This window comes from Abramis brama (assembly GCF_963993115.1).
Source record: "Abramis brama genome assembly, chromosome: 9".
In the NCBI taxonomy this organism is placed as follows: Eukaryota; Metazoa; Chordata; class Actinopteri; order Cypriniformes; family Leuciscidae; genus Abramis; species Abramis brama.
In genome coordinates this window covers 29,703,399-29,722,107 of record NC_139971.1, presented here as the reverse complement: position 1 = coordinate 29,722,107, position 18,709 = coordinate 29,703,399, and positions in this window count along the sequence as shown.

Here is an 18,709-nt window from a genome sequence, read left to right as displayed (position 1 = left end):
CTCTGGTTTTACTATTTATAGATATGTGTTTGGGTAAAATTAACATTTTTGTTTTATTCTATAAACTACTGACAACATTTCTCCCAAATTCTAAAATTTTGTTTAAAAAAACAAAAAAATATTGTCAATTTTGTCAAAATAACAAAAAAGATGCAGTGTTGTCAGACCTCGAATAATGGAAAGAAAATAAGTTCATATTCATTTTTAAACAACTCAATACTAATGTTTTAACTTAGGAAGAGTTCAGAAATCAATATTTGGTGGAATAACCCTGATTTTCAATCACAGCTTTCATGCGTCTTGGCATGCTCTCCACCGGTCTTTCACATTGATGTTGGGTGACTTTATGCCACTCCTGGTGCAAAAATTCAAAGAGCTCGGCTTTGTTTGATGGCTTGTGACCATCCATCTTCCTCTTGATCACATTCCAGAGGTTTTCAGTGGGGTTCAGGTCTGGAGGTCTGGGTCTTGATCTGGTGGTCCTCCATCCACACCTTGATTGACCTGGCTGTGTGGCATGGAGCATTGTCCTGCTGGAAAAAACAATCCTCAGAGTTAGGGAACATTGTCAGAGCAGAAGGAAGCAAGTTTTCGTCCAGGACAACCTTGTAAGTGGCTTGATTCATGCGTCCTTCACAAAGACAAATCTGCCCGATTGCAGCCTTGCTGAAGCACCCCCAGATCATCAATTTTCAGCTTTGTCCAATACCTGGTCGTCTAATGGTTAGACAGAGACCTGGAGAGGCCTACAAGCCACAGTGTCTCGCACCCACTGTAGAATTTGGTGGAGGATCGGTGATGATCTGGGGGTGCTTCTGCAATCAGGCAGATTTGTCTTTGTGAAGGATGCATGAATCAAGCCACGTACAAGGGTGTCCTGGATGAAAACTTGCTTGTTGCAACAAAAATGTTAACTTTACCCAAAATTTTGCAGTGGTCTCTTAATATATATATATATATATATATATATATATATATATATATATATATATATATATATATATATATATATATATATATATGAATTAATAACTTTTTTACAACAAAAATTAACCATCACTAAACTTGCTTAATCTGGACTATGACTCTATTTTCTTCTAGAAACAAACTTTGTTGAATTAGTTTCCTGTTATCACTGTAAAGCTGCTTTGAAACAATCTGTATTGTAAAAAAACACTAGATAAATTAGTGGTTCTCAACGGGGGTGTTTTTCTGAGAAAAACGGTGGTGTTGGAAGCAAGATTTTTGAAAGGGGGGCGTTCAGGTGTTCATGGGGGGCGTTCACGAGTTTACACCAAAGATCCAGACAAGAGAAGATTAAACGTAATTACTTGCAAAATAATTTTCTACAACATTCTAAAATCGGACAGTTTAATGCGACATGTAAGCTATGTATAGTTTATTTTGCAACGACTCTATTATTTTTCCAGTCATAGACCAGCGCTCAAGCACTGACTAGAATCCAGCGCTGACAAGAATCAGCATTCACGTGCTCAAATGTGTTTCGCGCTGACACCAATCCAGCGCTGACTAGAATCACGCAGCGGAGGAATGGAAAGTTGACAAGCCATTAAAAAAGTATTGACTTAAGAACCCCTTATATATTTTCCTCAAATATTTTCAATAAATCATGTTCCATTCACTCCGGCGACGAATTTTAAAATGAATTAAACTAAATTCTATTTATAAGGTAAATCTTTTACATTTTTAGGCATTAACTAATGTCAATGCCTAATGCCATTGCATTGCTAATGCATTATTGTTAACTTGCAAGACTGTAAGGAGAAAATTACAATTTGATGAATAATTTAAATATATTCTGTAATCACATTTTGGTAATGTATTAATTCCGCCGTCACATCAGAGCGTGAAACGCTGCTTGGATAGTTTCAAGATAGTTAAAAATGATTAATAATACTATAATAATTTAATTGTTCATATGTGTTTATTCTTGTTAGAGGAAGTTTTTTATTTCTCATCTCCATAAATATATCTAGTAGTAAAGCTAATGCAAGGGCTTAGAAATCAATTAATCCTTTGCTGATATTTAATCGTCGTGATGTCATGGAGAGCGCAGTTCATGGTTGCATAGCAACGACAGATGCTACGGGAGCGCAATCGCTTGTGGAAATGAGGAGAAAGCGGTGCAGCCCTTAAAATAGTCCCAATATAAACACTTATTATAGGTGTACCTTAGTGATTCAGGATAAGACAAAAACACGGTTTGGAAAATGGATTCATGATGTACTCGCTCATTACATAAATGTTGTACATTTTAAATAAAAAAAGTTATGGATTTAATAATAATAATAGTGATAATAATAAGAAGAAAATAAAGACGTGAATAATTCGGTAAGGGGCCTGGATAATGGATAGGGGACGCTGGCCCAAAAAAGGTTGAGAACCACTGGTATAAATAAAGGTGACTTGACTTGACTTTTAAAGCTCAGGAGATTTTGTGGTGATTCTCTAATGAAAACAATTGAAACATTTGAAATAAATGAAACAATTATGCATATTTTTCTCGAAACATTCTTTACAAAAAGTAAAAGCAACACAAATGATATACAAGATACTTCTGAGACAAAACAGATTTTTTCTTTGGTTCTTGCTGTAGTTTTTGCGGGGGTTGTTCTCCTATAGGTTTCCCCTATAATTATTTATATATAGACACCTTTCTTTTCTTGACATCTCTAGAGGATTTTTGCTCAGATGTCTTTTTTTTAATACTTTGATAATTATGTTTGACTCTCGTGAATGTAATTATCTGCTTTTGTCACAGATGTTTTGTCTTAATTCTCCTAAATTCTTTAGAACTCAATAGATAAACTAGAAGATTGTTGATGCACAGTGTAGAGTTCAAGACTTGTAATGTGGATCACAGACTGATTGCTCTTTTTAAGAGAATTTGAGAAATATTGAAGTTTATATTGAAATTATTGCCTTTTTACAGTGTTGTCTTGGTAAAATCTAGCACAGTTTGAGACATTGTATAGAAACTTTTGGGAAACTCTAGACTGGAGACGTGAGATTACTGGATTTTTAATAAATCTGAAAAGCAGCATTTTCTCTACCATTAAAATAGTTTCTGCCTCAGAGAAAGCAATCAAGATTGAAATTAAAATCTCCTTTGTGTTTTTTCTTTCTTTGTGGTTCATCTATTCCTATTGCTTAGGTACATATTAAGTAAAATGCCCAATACCCATGTGTGGCACATTTTTTGTAAAAAAAAAAGAAAAATCGTGGAGCTCTAGGGGATGTCAGGTTTGCTCATTGGTGAGGGACGATTCATCAATGAGTGCAAATTACTTTTTGTTCTCCTTGTAAATATTTCTAAAACAATTGCTTAAGATGAATTTCACAGTTTTTGAGGTCTCCCACTGGTTGATCTTTAGTTTCAACATGTGTCGGGAAATACAATTTCCTGCTTCACAAATTAGGCAATGTTTCCTATATTTACTGTTACCTCTAGTATTTTTTTTTGAGGATTCTTTCTCTCTCATTCTTATCCTCTTCTCCTTGTTCTCTCTCTGCGCTGTCAGCAGACTTTAAAGAAAATTCAATCAAGGTGTGTTCCACGCTCCGTGGCCCTGCCGATTTAGTTGGAACACCATGAAATATGACTTGAGGTGGAAAGACACGACAATAATGAAATGTTGCCACCAAACGCAAAACGAAGCCATGAGTATGAAGGAGTGCAGATGTTGCAGATTTTACAGGCACAGCTTCTTCAGCTTGACCTTTAAGTTCGGTCCGCTTTTTACTTTTGCTTTTGTTCCAAAATTCCTGCAGTATTTTATTCACACACAAACACAAATAAATTATTTAACCTTGTGTCTCAGTCCTGGTCTTCTGAGCGGCTAATTATGAAGCTCCTTCTGTCATACGATCAGAGTTTGAAATGAGGCCACTTCACCTTGGGTGACATGTCATCTTGAACAAAAGGAGGTTTTGGTGTAATTAGCATCGCAAAATGGCTTTAAAGCTGAATATTAAAAAGACGGACCAGGGAAATGCTGGAACAGACCCTGAATTGAAGACGCAATTCCGTCACGTCCTTGTCATTCGTAGACTATGCATCAACATGTATTTTATCCCCTTGAGTTTTGTTTTATGCTTCTGTCTGTGTTCTAGGGTGCATTTCTAAGGTCACACAGAAGCCAAGGAAACTATAAATCATGAAATTCATGCAGTACTTTTGATAAATAACCTCACACATCTAGGTGGTTCTCATAAATAAAAAGGTAATCGAAGGCTCCTGATTACAGATGCCCAATAGGACGGACACGCACACACACACACACACACACACACACACACACACACACACACACACACACACACACACACACACACACACACACACACACACACACACACACCTGTGGAATATCAGGAATAGCAAAGATTTGCAGACATCCTGGAGCCAAGGGACCCAAAGCAGACATCTAGAACTAGTGGAATTAGTGAGCTGACTAGATAACTTTTTTAAACTTTATTATAAATGAGTAACTGAATAATCAAGCAAGTACATAAATAAAGAAATACATTTTTATGCACATTAAAACAAGAGAAGTGTCCGCATTTAAATAAAACAAAAGTTACAACTTTTTTTGCATCTTTAAAAAACCCTGTTTTGTCTGATTTTACTTAACCTCAGTTTTGCCTTTTAATGGCTCAGTGAATCCACATGCTCACATACTCTTGATTATCTGTGAGGCATCTTCTAAATTGCCGTGGCTGGTGGTACTCTAATATGCTGCGGTTTTCCATAAAACCAATGGTTGTGCAATTGTAGACAATATTTACTGCAAATTGTTATATTTCAGGCCCAGAGCAAAGCGTTAGAGATGCACTCATGTGTAAACAAGCCCTATGTTTTCTTAATGTGGAGTAGTGGAGATAAGCTGGAGATGTTCATTCTATTGAAGGTCAATGTGGGTAGAGGTTCTGGAGGGCATTAAAAATACATCACCTCTGTGGGCAGGTTGAGAGCACAACATGGTTTCAAATGGTGAGGACGCTGGGTTTGAAGTTTGAACCTTAAGCTTTAAGCATCATCTCCGTGAAACACCAAGGCGGCTACATTGCTACAATATGTCATGTTTTTCATCATTTTGATAATGTTTATAATATACTGTATATCAATATTTATGTATTTCTGCATTTTACAGTTTCTGCAATCAGAGCAGCCATAATGTGGACTGATCCGCTATTCTTGTAAAGTAGTTTTAGTAAATAATTTGTGTTTAAGATGTATGGTTGTAGGGCTTTTTCAGACCTGTAGATTGTTTGCTTTGTTCTGAAACTTTGTTCTGGGACTTAATTTGTTACAATGTTGCATTTTTTTTTTTTTTATGGTTCGGTTTATATATATATATATATATATACACACAGAAATATACACAGCATTCTTGCAATGCATTGAGAAGCGCAATTAAACAACATTTTATATGATGGAGGTGCTCTTTGGTTTTCAACTGTGACAACTAATTTGTTCACTCACAGAATGCTTATTAGGGCTGTCAACGAATATTCTAAATTCGAATATATATTCGAATAGTTTTAAAAAACAGGAATTCGAACGTGAAAATTAATATTCGAATGTGAATTTCGAATATGGAAAAACACGCCCGCGGAAGGAGAGGCGCGGCTGTCTGCTTTGCGAGTGGGCGCGCGCGCTGCCTGAGGGACAGGTCACACGAGTCGCACTGTCTAGCACAGCGTCACTGCTGAAAATTGACAGTGCACTAAAAAGACAATGGAATAAATTGCAGTCAGTTTTTCCTTTTTTTTAATACAAGCACCAAGAATGTAAGTAGCCTTTTTCTTTTTTAATAGCACTTTATTTTTTATGAACCTCAGGGTAAAATTTCTTTGTCACATTTCTCGGAATTGTGTGCCTCATTTTATTTAACGTTAAACAGAAAAGTTCCATGTTTACCACAGCACAGCTCGCTCGGAGCGTTCAATGTCGGTTCTATACTGTAAAACTTCAATTAATGTTAATAAATTTGTTTCAATCACTGAATAAAGCCTGCTATATTTGGGACAAGAGTCGCGACCTTAAATTGCTTGCACAAAACTCTTGATCAGCACTCAACATGTGCCTATTGTTGTTGTTAATTTAAACCGTTATGCGCAGAGAGAGCGTGAGCGCGAGGGCGAGAGAGAGAGAGAGAGAGAGAGAGAGAGAGAGAGAGTGCCTGCGAGTGAGCGAGAGTGAGGTCTGCGGTCTTGGCCATTAGTTTATTTACTTGGTTTTGTGTTGGTAATACATTGTCAAATATGTTTAAACTTAAATTTACTACATATACAAGTAGTTATGTCTCTTTGTATTAATTTGCCCTGTTATTGATGTAATGCGCGTCATTGACAAAATGCGCAACCAGATGTTCGAATAGTTCGAATATTCGTGTGTTTTTTAGAGGGAATATTCGAACGTCATTTTTGAGCAATTTTGACAGCCCTAATGCTTATCATATAACACATTTCCCATTATAAATTATGATAACCTTAGTTTGTTGGTCCATTTGATTGGATTGCTTTCTCAGCTTAACCGAACCTCCTAGAGTTTGTTTTCATTCAGGCCAAGACCACCTCGTTCAGTTGATCTCGGAACGATTGTTTTGGTGCCGATCTGATCGTGAACGAACCGAACTAAAGGAAGAAAACTTTTGTAATTTACATGAAAAAAAACGATTCATTGAATAGGTCGGCCCAAAAGCAGTAAGTTAGAGAAATTAATCTAATAATGTAAATTTTGTGCATTTTTGATCATGAGGCTTAAATGAAAAATATATATATTACAAATGCTTTATGCTGTCATAAGCATGAATCATACTTAACACAGGCATAAACCTAGTCAACTGCCACATGTTAGGAAGTGTGACAGGCAACTAAAAAAACATTATATTTATTTTTACAAAGTCACAATGTAAATTTTGTATTGGTAACAATATAATTTTGAATATTAAAAATATGCAGTGCATCACCCAGTCACCATGTCCACCAATATAACACACACGTATGTGCGCGCACATGCAGCAGTGTCAAGAGAGCCTTAGCAGTGTGACTCAACCTAACGAAAGCCTCACATCTGGGATGTTTGTATGAGAATATGAAAAAAGTGCAAATGGCTGATGTCTCTTAACTTGAGGGTCTGCTTTTTGCAACCTGTTAGTTAAGCCCCACGTTGAATCCAATTTTATGTCAAAAGATCGGCTGCGTGAAATTAAACTTCCAGCTATGACTCGAACAATCAAAGACAGACGATAGCTTGGCTGAAACGCACTTTTTCACCCTAACTGGCTTAATTTTTCATGACACAGATGATGATTTTTACACATGGGAGGCAGATATTGTAATCCGTTAGCCGGTGGGTTGCGGGAATGTTATACTATAAATCATTTTGAGTGAGGATTTGCCCCTCTAGAGAGTGATTTAAAAATGATGGTATCGTGGCAAAGAAAGCTTGAATATTTTTCCTCGTGCACACATGTCTCTGAAGTTTGCGGTGATCTGTCAGACCTCATCTAGATCACTGTTGCTCAAGGTATAGAATGATGGTGTCAATGTATGCAGAAGATATTATATGTGCTATTGGCCTTTCTAATGTATTTCAGCTGTCAGCAGGTGTCTGCACATTGGTTTGCAGCTGCTTGGTTTTGCTTTAGTCTCTTTTGTTGCTTCTAAGTTATAATATGGCGTGATGTATGTTCAAATGATTTTTGCCAGAATAGAATGAACATATTGAGCAATTTCATGATTCCCAACTAATACTATCAATCTATAGTTCTATCTATTGTTTTAGCATTATATTTATCTAACTTCAGTCTATTCTATAAAGCCTCAAATTTCTAATTCTTCAAAAACTTTCAAACAAACTTTGCTTTCTATTTGTTTTCATGCAGTTTCATGCCGTTTTAGATGCAGTTTACATGCAAATTTGAAATACCCTTCTGGATGCAGACAAAGTATCTGAGTACAGGAAAGGCTTTTTCAACAGAGGGCCAAGGAATGTTTCCAAACTTGAGTAGTGATTACTCAAAGTCAATAGACTTGTTAACAACCTCATCACTTTTGTTTATCCGCTGATGTTGTGCGAACCATGAGTTTGACATGTTTGTAGAACATGCTCATTAGTATCAGTGACAACTAAATGGTTTTCGTGTTAACGTGTACAGACTTGTTGTGGAGGTGGGTGTGAAAAAATCTGTTGCAATTTCCATTAAAATGTTTACTGGAGGTAAACACAAATAATTTAAGGGGAACTTATGGTATCTGCTTATTAGTGGCTCAATAAATTAAACCTGTGATAATATTTACTTCTTTTGAAATTTCATGATCAATAAAAACAGCTTTTGAGAACTATATGTTCTTCCAAGTAGACTTTTAAATGCTCAAACTATGAGTTTGTTTTATCGTGGAATGTTTTTGAGTTTATTCAAGGTAAGACCATCTTGATTGTTGAAGCTTGGCTCTATCCCAGGAGAGAATCTCTAATCTTCCATTGGATGGACTCACCGATGCTAATCCTAATTGAGGTTTTCTGGGGCGTGATGTTAGGCTCCACTGCCTGTCCTTCTCGCCCTTCCATGCCATCTGCAGCCCTCTTCGGACCCCGTAAAGGAACAAACAGCTTAGTTGGGCCTCAGTAAACAGTGGACAGTCCAACATAGGACCTATCGTCTGCCATAGTTTGAGTCTCTGGTCTTAAGCCAGCTCAGATCATGGTCTACAGGGAGTTGGCCATATTGCGATGCTGGTAGGCCAGCTGGTTGGTTTATATGCCTGTAACCAGTGACTTTTGTCTCCTGTGCTCTTCTAATTTCCTCCTGGTTAGCATAGCTTAATAATCATTACAAGTGGACAAAATAATGAGTAATTTAATGTTTCATTAGCTGTGAAGTAGCTCGGAATGAGGTAATTATGTCTTTGTGAAGTCTTCACTTTAAACCTTATTTATGAGTCTTATAGTTTCATAATACCAGGAAGACCCTAATGCCTCTAACTTTATGCCCACAAGTGTGCTATACACACATACAAAATAAAAAAAAATGTCTTGAAGTGAAGACCTCTTATAAACATCGGAAGCATAAAATATATAGTGCATCTAAAAAAGCAGACACTCTTCTTTGAAATACATGAGAGCTAGTTATTATCCACATTGCGGTTCTTTTAGGAGGGCTCAGCCGCTTAACTGAATATGAACTACAGTGACTCAGATGAATATTTTTTACTTGTAAAATACACATTTTTGGTCCTTTTTTGTTACACAGGAGTGCTGTTTTCAAGCTTAATGTTAATTTTTACAAATTTCCTTCGCTTTTTAGTTTTTGTCATGATGCTCATGTTTATTTTTGCTGTTTGATATTTGTTATAATTGACAACCCTTCATTAACAAACATTTATTAACATTTTATTGACACAACAGTGTGACTTTCTTTAAAGCTGCTTTGAAATGTTGCATATTGTGAAAAGAACAAAAAAAAAAAAATTACGTAAAAAAAAAAAATCTTACTGACCTCAACACTTGAACAGTAGTGTATGGTTGGTAAAGGCATTTCAAAGTTTTTTCTTAGTATGCAACAGTTTTCTGTAGGGATGCACAATATATCGGCCACCATATCGGTATCGGCCAATATATGTTCATATTTAATGTTATCGTTATCGGCCCGATAAGAATATTTGGCCGATATATTAAAGCCGATAAATTATGGATTGTTTCCTTCAGCTGAGACACCTCAGATGCGTACTGTTCGACATGATGGTTTTGAATTGTTTGAAATATGATTGAAATCACTTCAAAAAGGAAACTACAGTTAACTGCAACATGTGCAGCTCAAATCTGTCATATAGGCTACATACAATTATAATGAGAACATCATTATAATTGTGTGTTTGGGACATGGGTTTTGTGAGACTTTTGTTTTTGTAATCAGGCTCTTAAAAATTATGTAAAAAATTGGATTTAGATTTATCGGCCAATATATCGGTTATCTGCTTTTAAATATAATGAATTATCGGTTATCAGTATCAGCCAGAATTTTCATATTGGTGCATCCCTAGTTTTCCGAGTAGTTTTGATGTGTTAAAAAAAAACAAAAAAAACTTGCCTCTTGATGTACATGATGGGAAATCTCTATAGCATCTGGTGTTTTGAATCTTATCTATGTTTCCCTTTTACCTAGAAACATGAATCCTTATCCACACTAAATCTGGCGAGCTTAATGAATGGACACATAAATCTTCCATGTAATGGAGCTTTGGGTAAAAGAGTGGTATGCCATAAGCCATTCCTGCTGTGTTGCATCCACAGTGTTAGAGGCAGTGATGTATTGTTATAACGGTTTTGACCTCGAGGAGCTGTATCAGCAGCTCCGGTTCCTACAGACCAGCTGCTTGCATTGAACCGCATGTTAAAATGCCCCCGCAAACCACAAATACGAGGCTGGAGCCAATGGGCACTATGCCTACCTCCAAAGTTTCTAGACTCCACCTTCAGCAGAAGCAAGCAACAACTATAGACAGCTTCTTTTCTTGATAAGCTCCGTTTACAAAACTTTCCTAAAGGTTTCCAGTCCCTGTGTGGACATTTGTGTGTTTCTATCTCCAGACCTCCTGATGTGTTTTCTATTGCTGTTTCCATGAAACACAGAGGAGGATTAAGTGTGTGTCGAATTGCCCGACAGGCGCCACAGGAATACTGCCCCTTATAGGCTTTTGCGATGGCGGAAGGGATCATTGGTATAATCACATAGCTGCAGAGCTGGAAATAGGTTGTAGTTGTGACCACAGCATCCGCAGGTTCTTCGGAAAAGGTGAAGGGAACCGGCTGGCCGGCGTCACCCTCCCCAAGGATGCACACGTGGTGGGGAGCATTGGCCGTAAACCACAACACTTTTATCCGCCTCACCCCCCTCTCAGATTCCCAAAATAAAAGTGACCCGCTCTCTCTTTCTCCTCTAATCTTGGGGGGTAACGGATGACTGACTATGCCTATCTATAGAAGGGGGAAGTGTTTCTCTGGCTGCGGTCCTCCAGTTTGTATTTGACACTGGACACGAAGGTAATATGCAGACAACAACCTTGTGTCCATACTGGCATTTGATGGATGAATTATAGCTGTACTATAAAATGCCTCAAAGCTGAGTGCCATATTCCATGCTGAGCAGATATTAGGCTGCAGGTGCAAACAGGAACCTGTTGCAATTTGATGAGTGAAGGTCATCTTAACCATTTCGCTAGGTCTAACTTTTTGACAGTTTGGCAGTCCCATTGCAGATTTTGACTTATCCCATATTATTGTGTGCTGGAAAAGAATATGTGCTGTTTCCATCAGATTTCATCATCTGTGCACTTCAAGAAGCATAATAATCCACTTTTTTTGAAGTATGTCTGAGCTACTGTAGGCTGCTTTTTAACAGTAATTATTGAAGCAGTAGATTGAATGTTCTTGGTTATTCTGTTCTTGGTTATTGCTTTCTTCCAAGAACTATTGAGCTGCCTAAACTGTTAGAACTAATTTTAAAAATTGTCCATTTAGCTTCTCACTGGCGCAGTACCCTCATAGCTACACCGCCGTACTTTATCTATGCCTAATACAAACTAATATAAACTATTTAGGGGTAGATAAGGTACAGAGATAACTTACACAGTCACAAGCCATTGAACCCATAAAGTAGAGCTGCACAATTAATCGTTAAAAGATCCCGATCTCGATTCAAAAACCCATGCAATCTAATTCCTAAATGTTAATGATTTGGCTATGTCTGTCTATTAAACCTTTGACAAGTACAATCACAGCAAACGTTCAAATCTGCATTGGCTCTGCAAGAGAGATCAGTTGTCATGTATAGGTGAAACAGCTTCACAAACAGTTTTTTTAACCACATAGTATCATTATTTTTGTGTTAATAATTCAAATTATCAAAGAAGTACTGTGTTAAAAGATTTTAGTTCAGATATAAACTCTTATGTTTACGGTAGCGATCAAAATAGAGTTAAATCACCTTTTGAAAGTGACCTGACGCTTCAAATTCAAATTGTATCAATAACATCGTTACACCGGTAGGTGGCAACAAGTAACTGTTAAAATAAATTATTTGTCAATGAATCATTTAATAGATTTGTTCAAAAACACTGATTCATCCAGTAATGAAACAAGTGAAGTCTTTCTGAGTGAGTCGTTGAATCATTCATTCAAACTGAGAGAAATGAGAGAATTAAAAAAGAGGGCATCTTGATTGTAATTCGATAAAGCTTAGCAACAAGCTTAGTGAAGTGGGAGAAATGTTAGTTGCAATTAAATACTTAAAAGAATTGTTAAAATATTTTTTTCTATTTTAAATGGGTTTACCCAATATTTGTGCATGCAATGCATATTTGTTTATTAGAGTTTGACACCATTAGCTTAGCAACATGCTAAGATCAAACTCCATTGAAATCAATTACGACAAAGATGTACTAAAAACACGGTTCCTCGAAAATGACAAAAAAAAATTGTATTGTGCATGACAGGCCAGTAGCTGGCAATGTCACTAATAATAATAAAAAAAAACACTGTGCGCCTATAGACAGAACACGTTATACGTTTGTGCATGACAACACCGTTTTCACAAATTTGCTTTTTTGTTGTTTACACGAAAACGATAAGAGTAGCGTTTTCGAAAACTTGCACTTTAAAACACGTTTTCAAAAGTTTGCATTTTCAGGCACCCAAAACGCTGTTGTCATGTAAATGGCCAAAACCAAGCTGTTTGTGTAAACAGCCCCTATGTCTCCAGTGTGGGACGCTGTTTGTTCAGCCTGTGGGGTTGTTTTATATGCAGAGCTTTTCAATTTGTCCACTCCATGACTACCAATCTGTATAATTTTCTAAATATAGTTGTAAGTGTTTTGTCACTCTGCAGCCTCTTTCTTGCATACTAAAATAATTTCGCCTCAAATCAATAATTATTGTCCATACAGTATTTATATGGTAAACAGTCATGTAATTAGCAAGATAATGTACAGTTAGCCAGTCATTATCTCTGAATAAACCGCTTCTGGATGATACTATCATGGTTTATTTTGTGATAATGACCAGTTGGCTGAACATTAGCCTACATTAGCCGTTTTAATTGCCCATTTATGTACACTGTTCAACATTCACTGCGTATCAGTGTCGTTGCACTTTTATCAAAAAAGTTATTTTTCAGAATCTGCTCTGTGAACATCAATTAAACTCAGTGATGATGAATGAATACCCGACATATTTGACTCAGTTTTTTTTTTCTTTTTTTCTCTCATATGCAATTATTCATAATGGTGAATAATTTGTTAGACACTATTATTATGCATTGACGCTCTGATCCGTTGACTTGAAGGGATGAGAAGTCCCTCTTGACCAAAAAGTGGGAAGCCATGCTTTTCTCATTAATCTACACATGCTTCAGGCTTTTTCATCTTGTTTATTAGAGAATTCATATACAGTGCTTGAACAAAGTCAACTTCAGTTATGTTCTGCAGGCCAGGCGTTCACTCTGAGGTTGTAAATGCTAATGTCGGGTTGAAGTTTGTTTGCTCTACTTTGTTTAGGTTGTTCTGTCCTCTCGCTCTCTTACATGCTTATCTGCTGTTACGCTGATGGATGAGGCCGTGGGTTTGCTGTTTAAACTGGAGATTGAGGTGCCGGGTCCCTGTTTCCCTTGTTCTTTCATTCACATTCTCTCTCTCTCTCTCTTGCCCTGCCTACCTGTGTGGTCTGTTGCTTTGTCAGCACAGAGCTGACAGGAGGCCCAGCCCTGTCGTTTGTCTCCCGGCACCGTTCGCATAAGGTCACGGAGTCATGCTGCCTGCTGAAGAGTTTGGAGTAAACTGGATTTCATACTGACAATCTGAAATATTCTTTCAGATTGTGTGACAAAAACTGCCAGTGTGAAACGATACTTTTATTATAGTTTCACAGCAGGAATCTGCTGCTGCTAGAGAATATAGGTTTTTGCATGTTTGCATGTGTTTGCATGTTACAGCACATTGGAAATAAAGTGTAATAAAAATGTCATAGAAAATGTCAAATGTTTTAATTAAAGTAATCTCCAAACTTGAACAGTAGTCTCACCTTTAAAATTACAGTTTATACAACTTTACAGCTCCAATAATAGGCCCACACTTGAGCTTTTTTGTTTATTTGTTTACTAAAGGCTTGGTCTGAATGATTTTTTCTGTTAATCACTAGAAGTTACATAATTAAATTAATTGCAAACAGTCTTTCTTGACTTAAATGGAGACAAAATATACTAAAATAAAAATATATGCTATGTATTTTAGTATATGCTGGATTTATGATATTTCACATATGAAAACTTTTTGAAGCTAATCAAATATTAGCACAATAATGCAGACATTTCCTTCTTTGCTTTAGTATTAGTATATTAGTATTTATATGCATTGTCTGCATTACAAAGAACAACGTCTTGTTTTCTTTTACTTATTGATTGACGCCCTGCAGTAGAGTATATTGACTTTATCACATAATAAACCCCTAATATACAATTCAGACACTTTTACTGATGTGTTCCTCCAAATTTGTCCATCTTTTTTCCCTTATTCTGTAGATAATAATTGAGAACCTTGTTATCGACCTGTCTATACTTTGATGAATTATCCAGACTTCACAAAAGGCCAGGCTTATCAGCAAATATCACATGAAATCGACATGTGACTTAAGTGAAGTCTTGAGATAGTGTCGACTGTTCACTTGCGTTTGAAGAGAGCCTTTTGACGTGGATTTCTAATTGTAACCTTTGCCGAGATGCTACTCTGCCGATTGCCAGACTTTTCGGAGACGATCTGTTATTAGGCACAAATGTCTGACAGCCATTTGTTTGTTCAGAGAGATTTTTCTCTTCATGGAGGTGTGTGGTCTAGATTGGGGGTATGGCTGTTTTCACACCTGCATATGTACACAACACACAAGCAACTGTGTCCCGGAACAGTTAGCTCTGCATTTCCAAGGCCTTATTCATGTAATTATTACACCACTCCACTCATTGCTGTTTAAAATCATATTGGATGAGCATCTTTTTGACCTCTTGGCCTTTGTTTTCAAATGGGTTTTCTGAACAGAATGTGATGTTCATGTGATGACCTTGAATTAATTTATGCATCCAGGTGTTATTTGTTTGCCTCCCATAAATTGAATGTTTCCCTCAGCTGGTAAGGTCACTCGCTCTTCTGAGAAATTTAAATTCGTACGGAATCTGCTGTAGTGGATAATAAACCATATCAAATTGGTCTGCGTCATTTGTAAATCAGTTATGACAGTCACTGGATTAATTCCAGTTTATCTGGAATTTCTGTAATGCATTTTGATCTTAAAAGTTCAGCGGGTGATTTCTTGAGATTTCGTCTGCATTTGGATATACATTTATGCCCTAGGTATAAAACCTATAGATATATTGTGCCAATACATTTGTTTCAACTATTATCATCTGGGGGAGTCTTTAACAGCCCTATCTTCAACAATTTAGAGCTTGTTTCTGAAATAAAGCTTTTACAGATGACCTAAACACTATTCCATCCTCGTTGCAGCAAAATTAGATTGCTTAATCTCTCAGATAATGTCTTATAAAGCTACAGATCTCGAGCGCAGTGCAATTAAAGACATTCAACTTATGAAAGCAGCAAATTAAGATTGAAGTTAGTGAAGATAAGATTCTTGCGTGTGCAAGTTTTTTTTCTAGGACCTACCATTTTCGTACAGTTGCACTGAAAGTGGCAGAAGTGTAAATGTCACAACTTACCCCATATGCGGGGTTAATGGTAACAGAGGGGTTAGTTGTAACACTTGTGTGTAACATACATAATTCAGTACTATTTTATCTGTATAGTTTGATATTGTTTGTACATCTGTATAGATGTATATCCATACATCCATCCCTCATCCAATCATCCTTCTTTTATGGATCAATATCATGGATAGAGATATAGGAAAGGGCTGCACAGTTTTGCAATAAATTAATAAATAAAATCATCAAATATTGTAATTGCAATTGAATTATATTTGTGTGTGGCAGTTGCATGCAGAATTAATAATAATAATAATAAAAATCATAATAAAAACAAGCTCAAAATCACATTTTAAAGGGTTTATTGCATGAAAAACAGGCTATATTTTTAATAAATAAACAAGTGATAAATGCATAGTAAACAAATGTGAAAAAAATTATACTTTGAAATTCCAGACGCAGCTCCTGGAGTAAATGGTGAAACTCGCTAAACTGGGTTCGCCTCCGAAGGGTCTGGTGGACCCAAATACGGCGATGATGATCCTATACACCGCTGTTCTGCTCTCCAGCGCAAATACAGAGCGGTGACTCTCTCGATAAATGATCGATCAACATCAGACATCTTGTAAAAAGATGGCCGCCAACGGGTTTCGAAACTTTTGCCTCTGTCACGCCAATTTCACTCTTGACGCGTGAATGGACACAAAGTGGTCAAGCGTATAACTAGAGGCGACAGGCGCAAATTTGACGCGCTGTTCGCGTCCGGTGTGAACACACAGTAAGAATTCAACCAAGCCATGTAATAATTTTGTATAATGTAGCTGTATTTTAAATGGACTCTCATTCATCTTTTGTATATTTCCTTATATATGATAAACTAACTTACATTTAACTAATTAACTATTAAGTTTTTTTTCCCTTCAACTGCTGAGGTTAGTTGCTCCTTTGAGAAGTTCCATAAAATATAATCCATAGCAATAGAACCATAGCAATTTGATCGGTCATATGAAAATCAGTTTTTAATCAATTTATTTCATGTTTTCTTCTCTCATGTTTCACCTATTTCAGTACTAAAAAGACAATTCACTCCCTATAGAGTAAAACAAGCTTTGGTATCTCATTACTGTACAGCAATGAAAGTCATCCTGTTTTTGTCCATCCTTTTTAAGTCATCCTTTTTTAAATTAAAATGTATATATTTAAAATTCAGTACAATAAATACAACTGTGTATAAATACTGTAAGATTCAAATATTAGTAATGAAATTGAAATGTTTTCACCTTCAGAACTGAGATTATTGTGTAATTGTTATCCAGGCATACAAATTCATGTCTGGAGCTTTAGGCCAGTGCTGTAAATTGCAGTCCCATCAATCCCTGCGTCACCGCCGTTCTTCTCAAACTTCAAAGACAACATTTGTGTGTATATGTGTGTGTGTGTGTGTGTGTGTGTGTGCATGCATCCATGCCCACAAGAGAACTCGTGCTTGCTTGTGTGCGTTTTTTTGGGGGGGGGGGTTTGTCAGTCAGTATGAGCTCGGTCTCTTGTGGGTATCGAGTTCGGCGTGTGGTCTTGAGCGTGTGCCCTCTGCACAGGACAGAATCAAGAGTAGATGTCTCGAGAGGTGGCCAAACGAACGCCCATCAACCCACGTTGCCAGCATTGACGCAGGCGATATTGAATCGGGCATTAGCAGACTGATGACTTCAACCTGAAGGGCTCTGCATTGTGGAGCTTTCCACATGGGGTTTCCAGCTCTGAATAAAGCCAGATTCTTCAATCAAGACCTTCTATAGCGCTGTCAATAGCATTGATATTAGGGGATGTTTAAAGCTGTGAATCATGCTACTAAACACAGGGTGCACTTTGGATATCTGCAGGAAAGATGGCACAGTGAATTAGAGGCAGTATTGTGATGAAGCACAACGATCGATGACAGCTGGCTGATTCGCTGATCTAAGTAGCCAAATTAACCGTTTCACACTTGCAGCTTGAAATGCTTCATTAGTGCCTGCTAACAATTTGAGTCTCTGAGGCGTGACAGTAAAATGAACTAGATTTCTACATTTTCTATTGAAAACATGCTTGCAAATGTTGCTTACACCACATTGTTTGTGGTCCACCTCCATGTTTCTATGATATGCTTGTCTGAAGATATATCATGGTTTAAGTTTTGTATATTTTTATTATTATTTTTTCTTTATAGAAAATAGGGTTGGGCAATATTCACATTATAAGAATTTTTCCCTTTCAATTTATACATTTGAATTTCATTTGCCACTTCCTTCAGAAGGTGAAACTGGAATGACAAGAGATTGAATTTTTATTCTGAAAGATCAAAACTCTGATATAAGATTTGCAGCACAAACAGTATGGGACACCTTAAAGGTTGATACTTAGGGTTATATGGTTCTTTAAATGATGTTTTATAAACAAAGTTCGGGAGGAGCACGTTCAAATAATCAATCAATCAACTCGTCATCAAACAATTACCATGTCTGTCTACCCTATCAGCATGAGAGGAAGCATATATATATTCACTGTCAACTCACCTAACATTCCTTGACAGTTTTCAGCATCCCTCCACCACTAGTGATGTGTCGTTCGTAAACGAGCCGGCTCTAAGAGCCGATTCTTTGTAGCGAACGAGAAGAGCCGACTCCCATCGTGGAGAGCTGAATCTTTATTTGGGATGGGACTTTATTTGGATGGGCACACCATGCGGTCAATCCCATGGGATGACAGACTAGGATCATACCATTATGTGAAAGAAGGAAGGTGGACACACGCTTCGAAGAGAGCGAGTGTAGTGGTACAGGCCAGGTACACAGAGCGACAGAGAGAGGCGGGGGAGCTGGATTTAAATGCTAATGTGAAGACTTTTATCTTTATTTATTTAATTTGTTTGCTGTGGTTCTGTGTTCAAATTTTTTTTT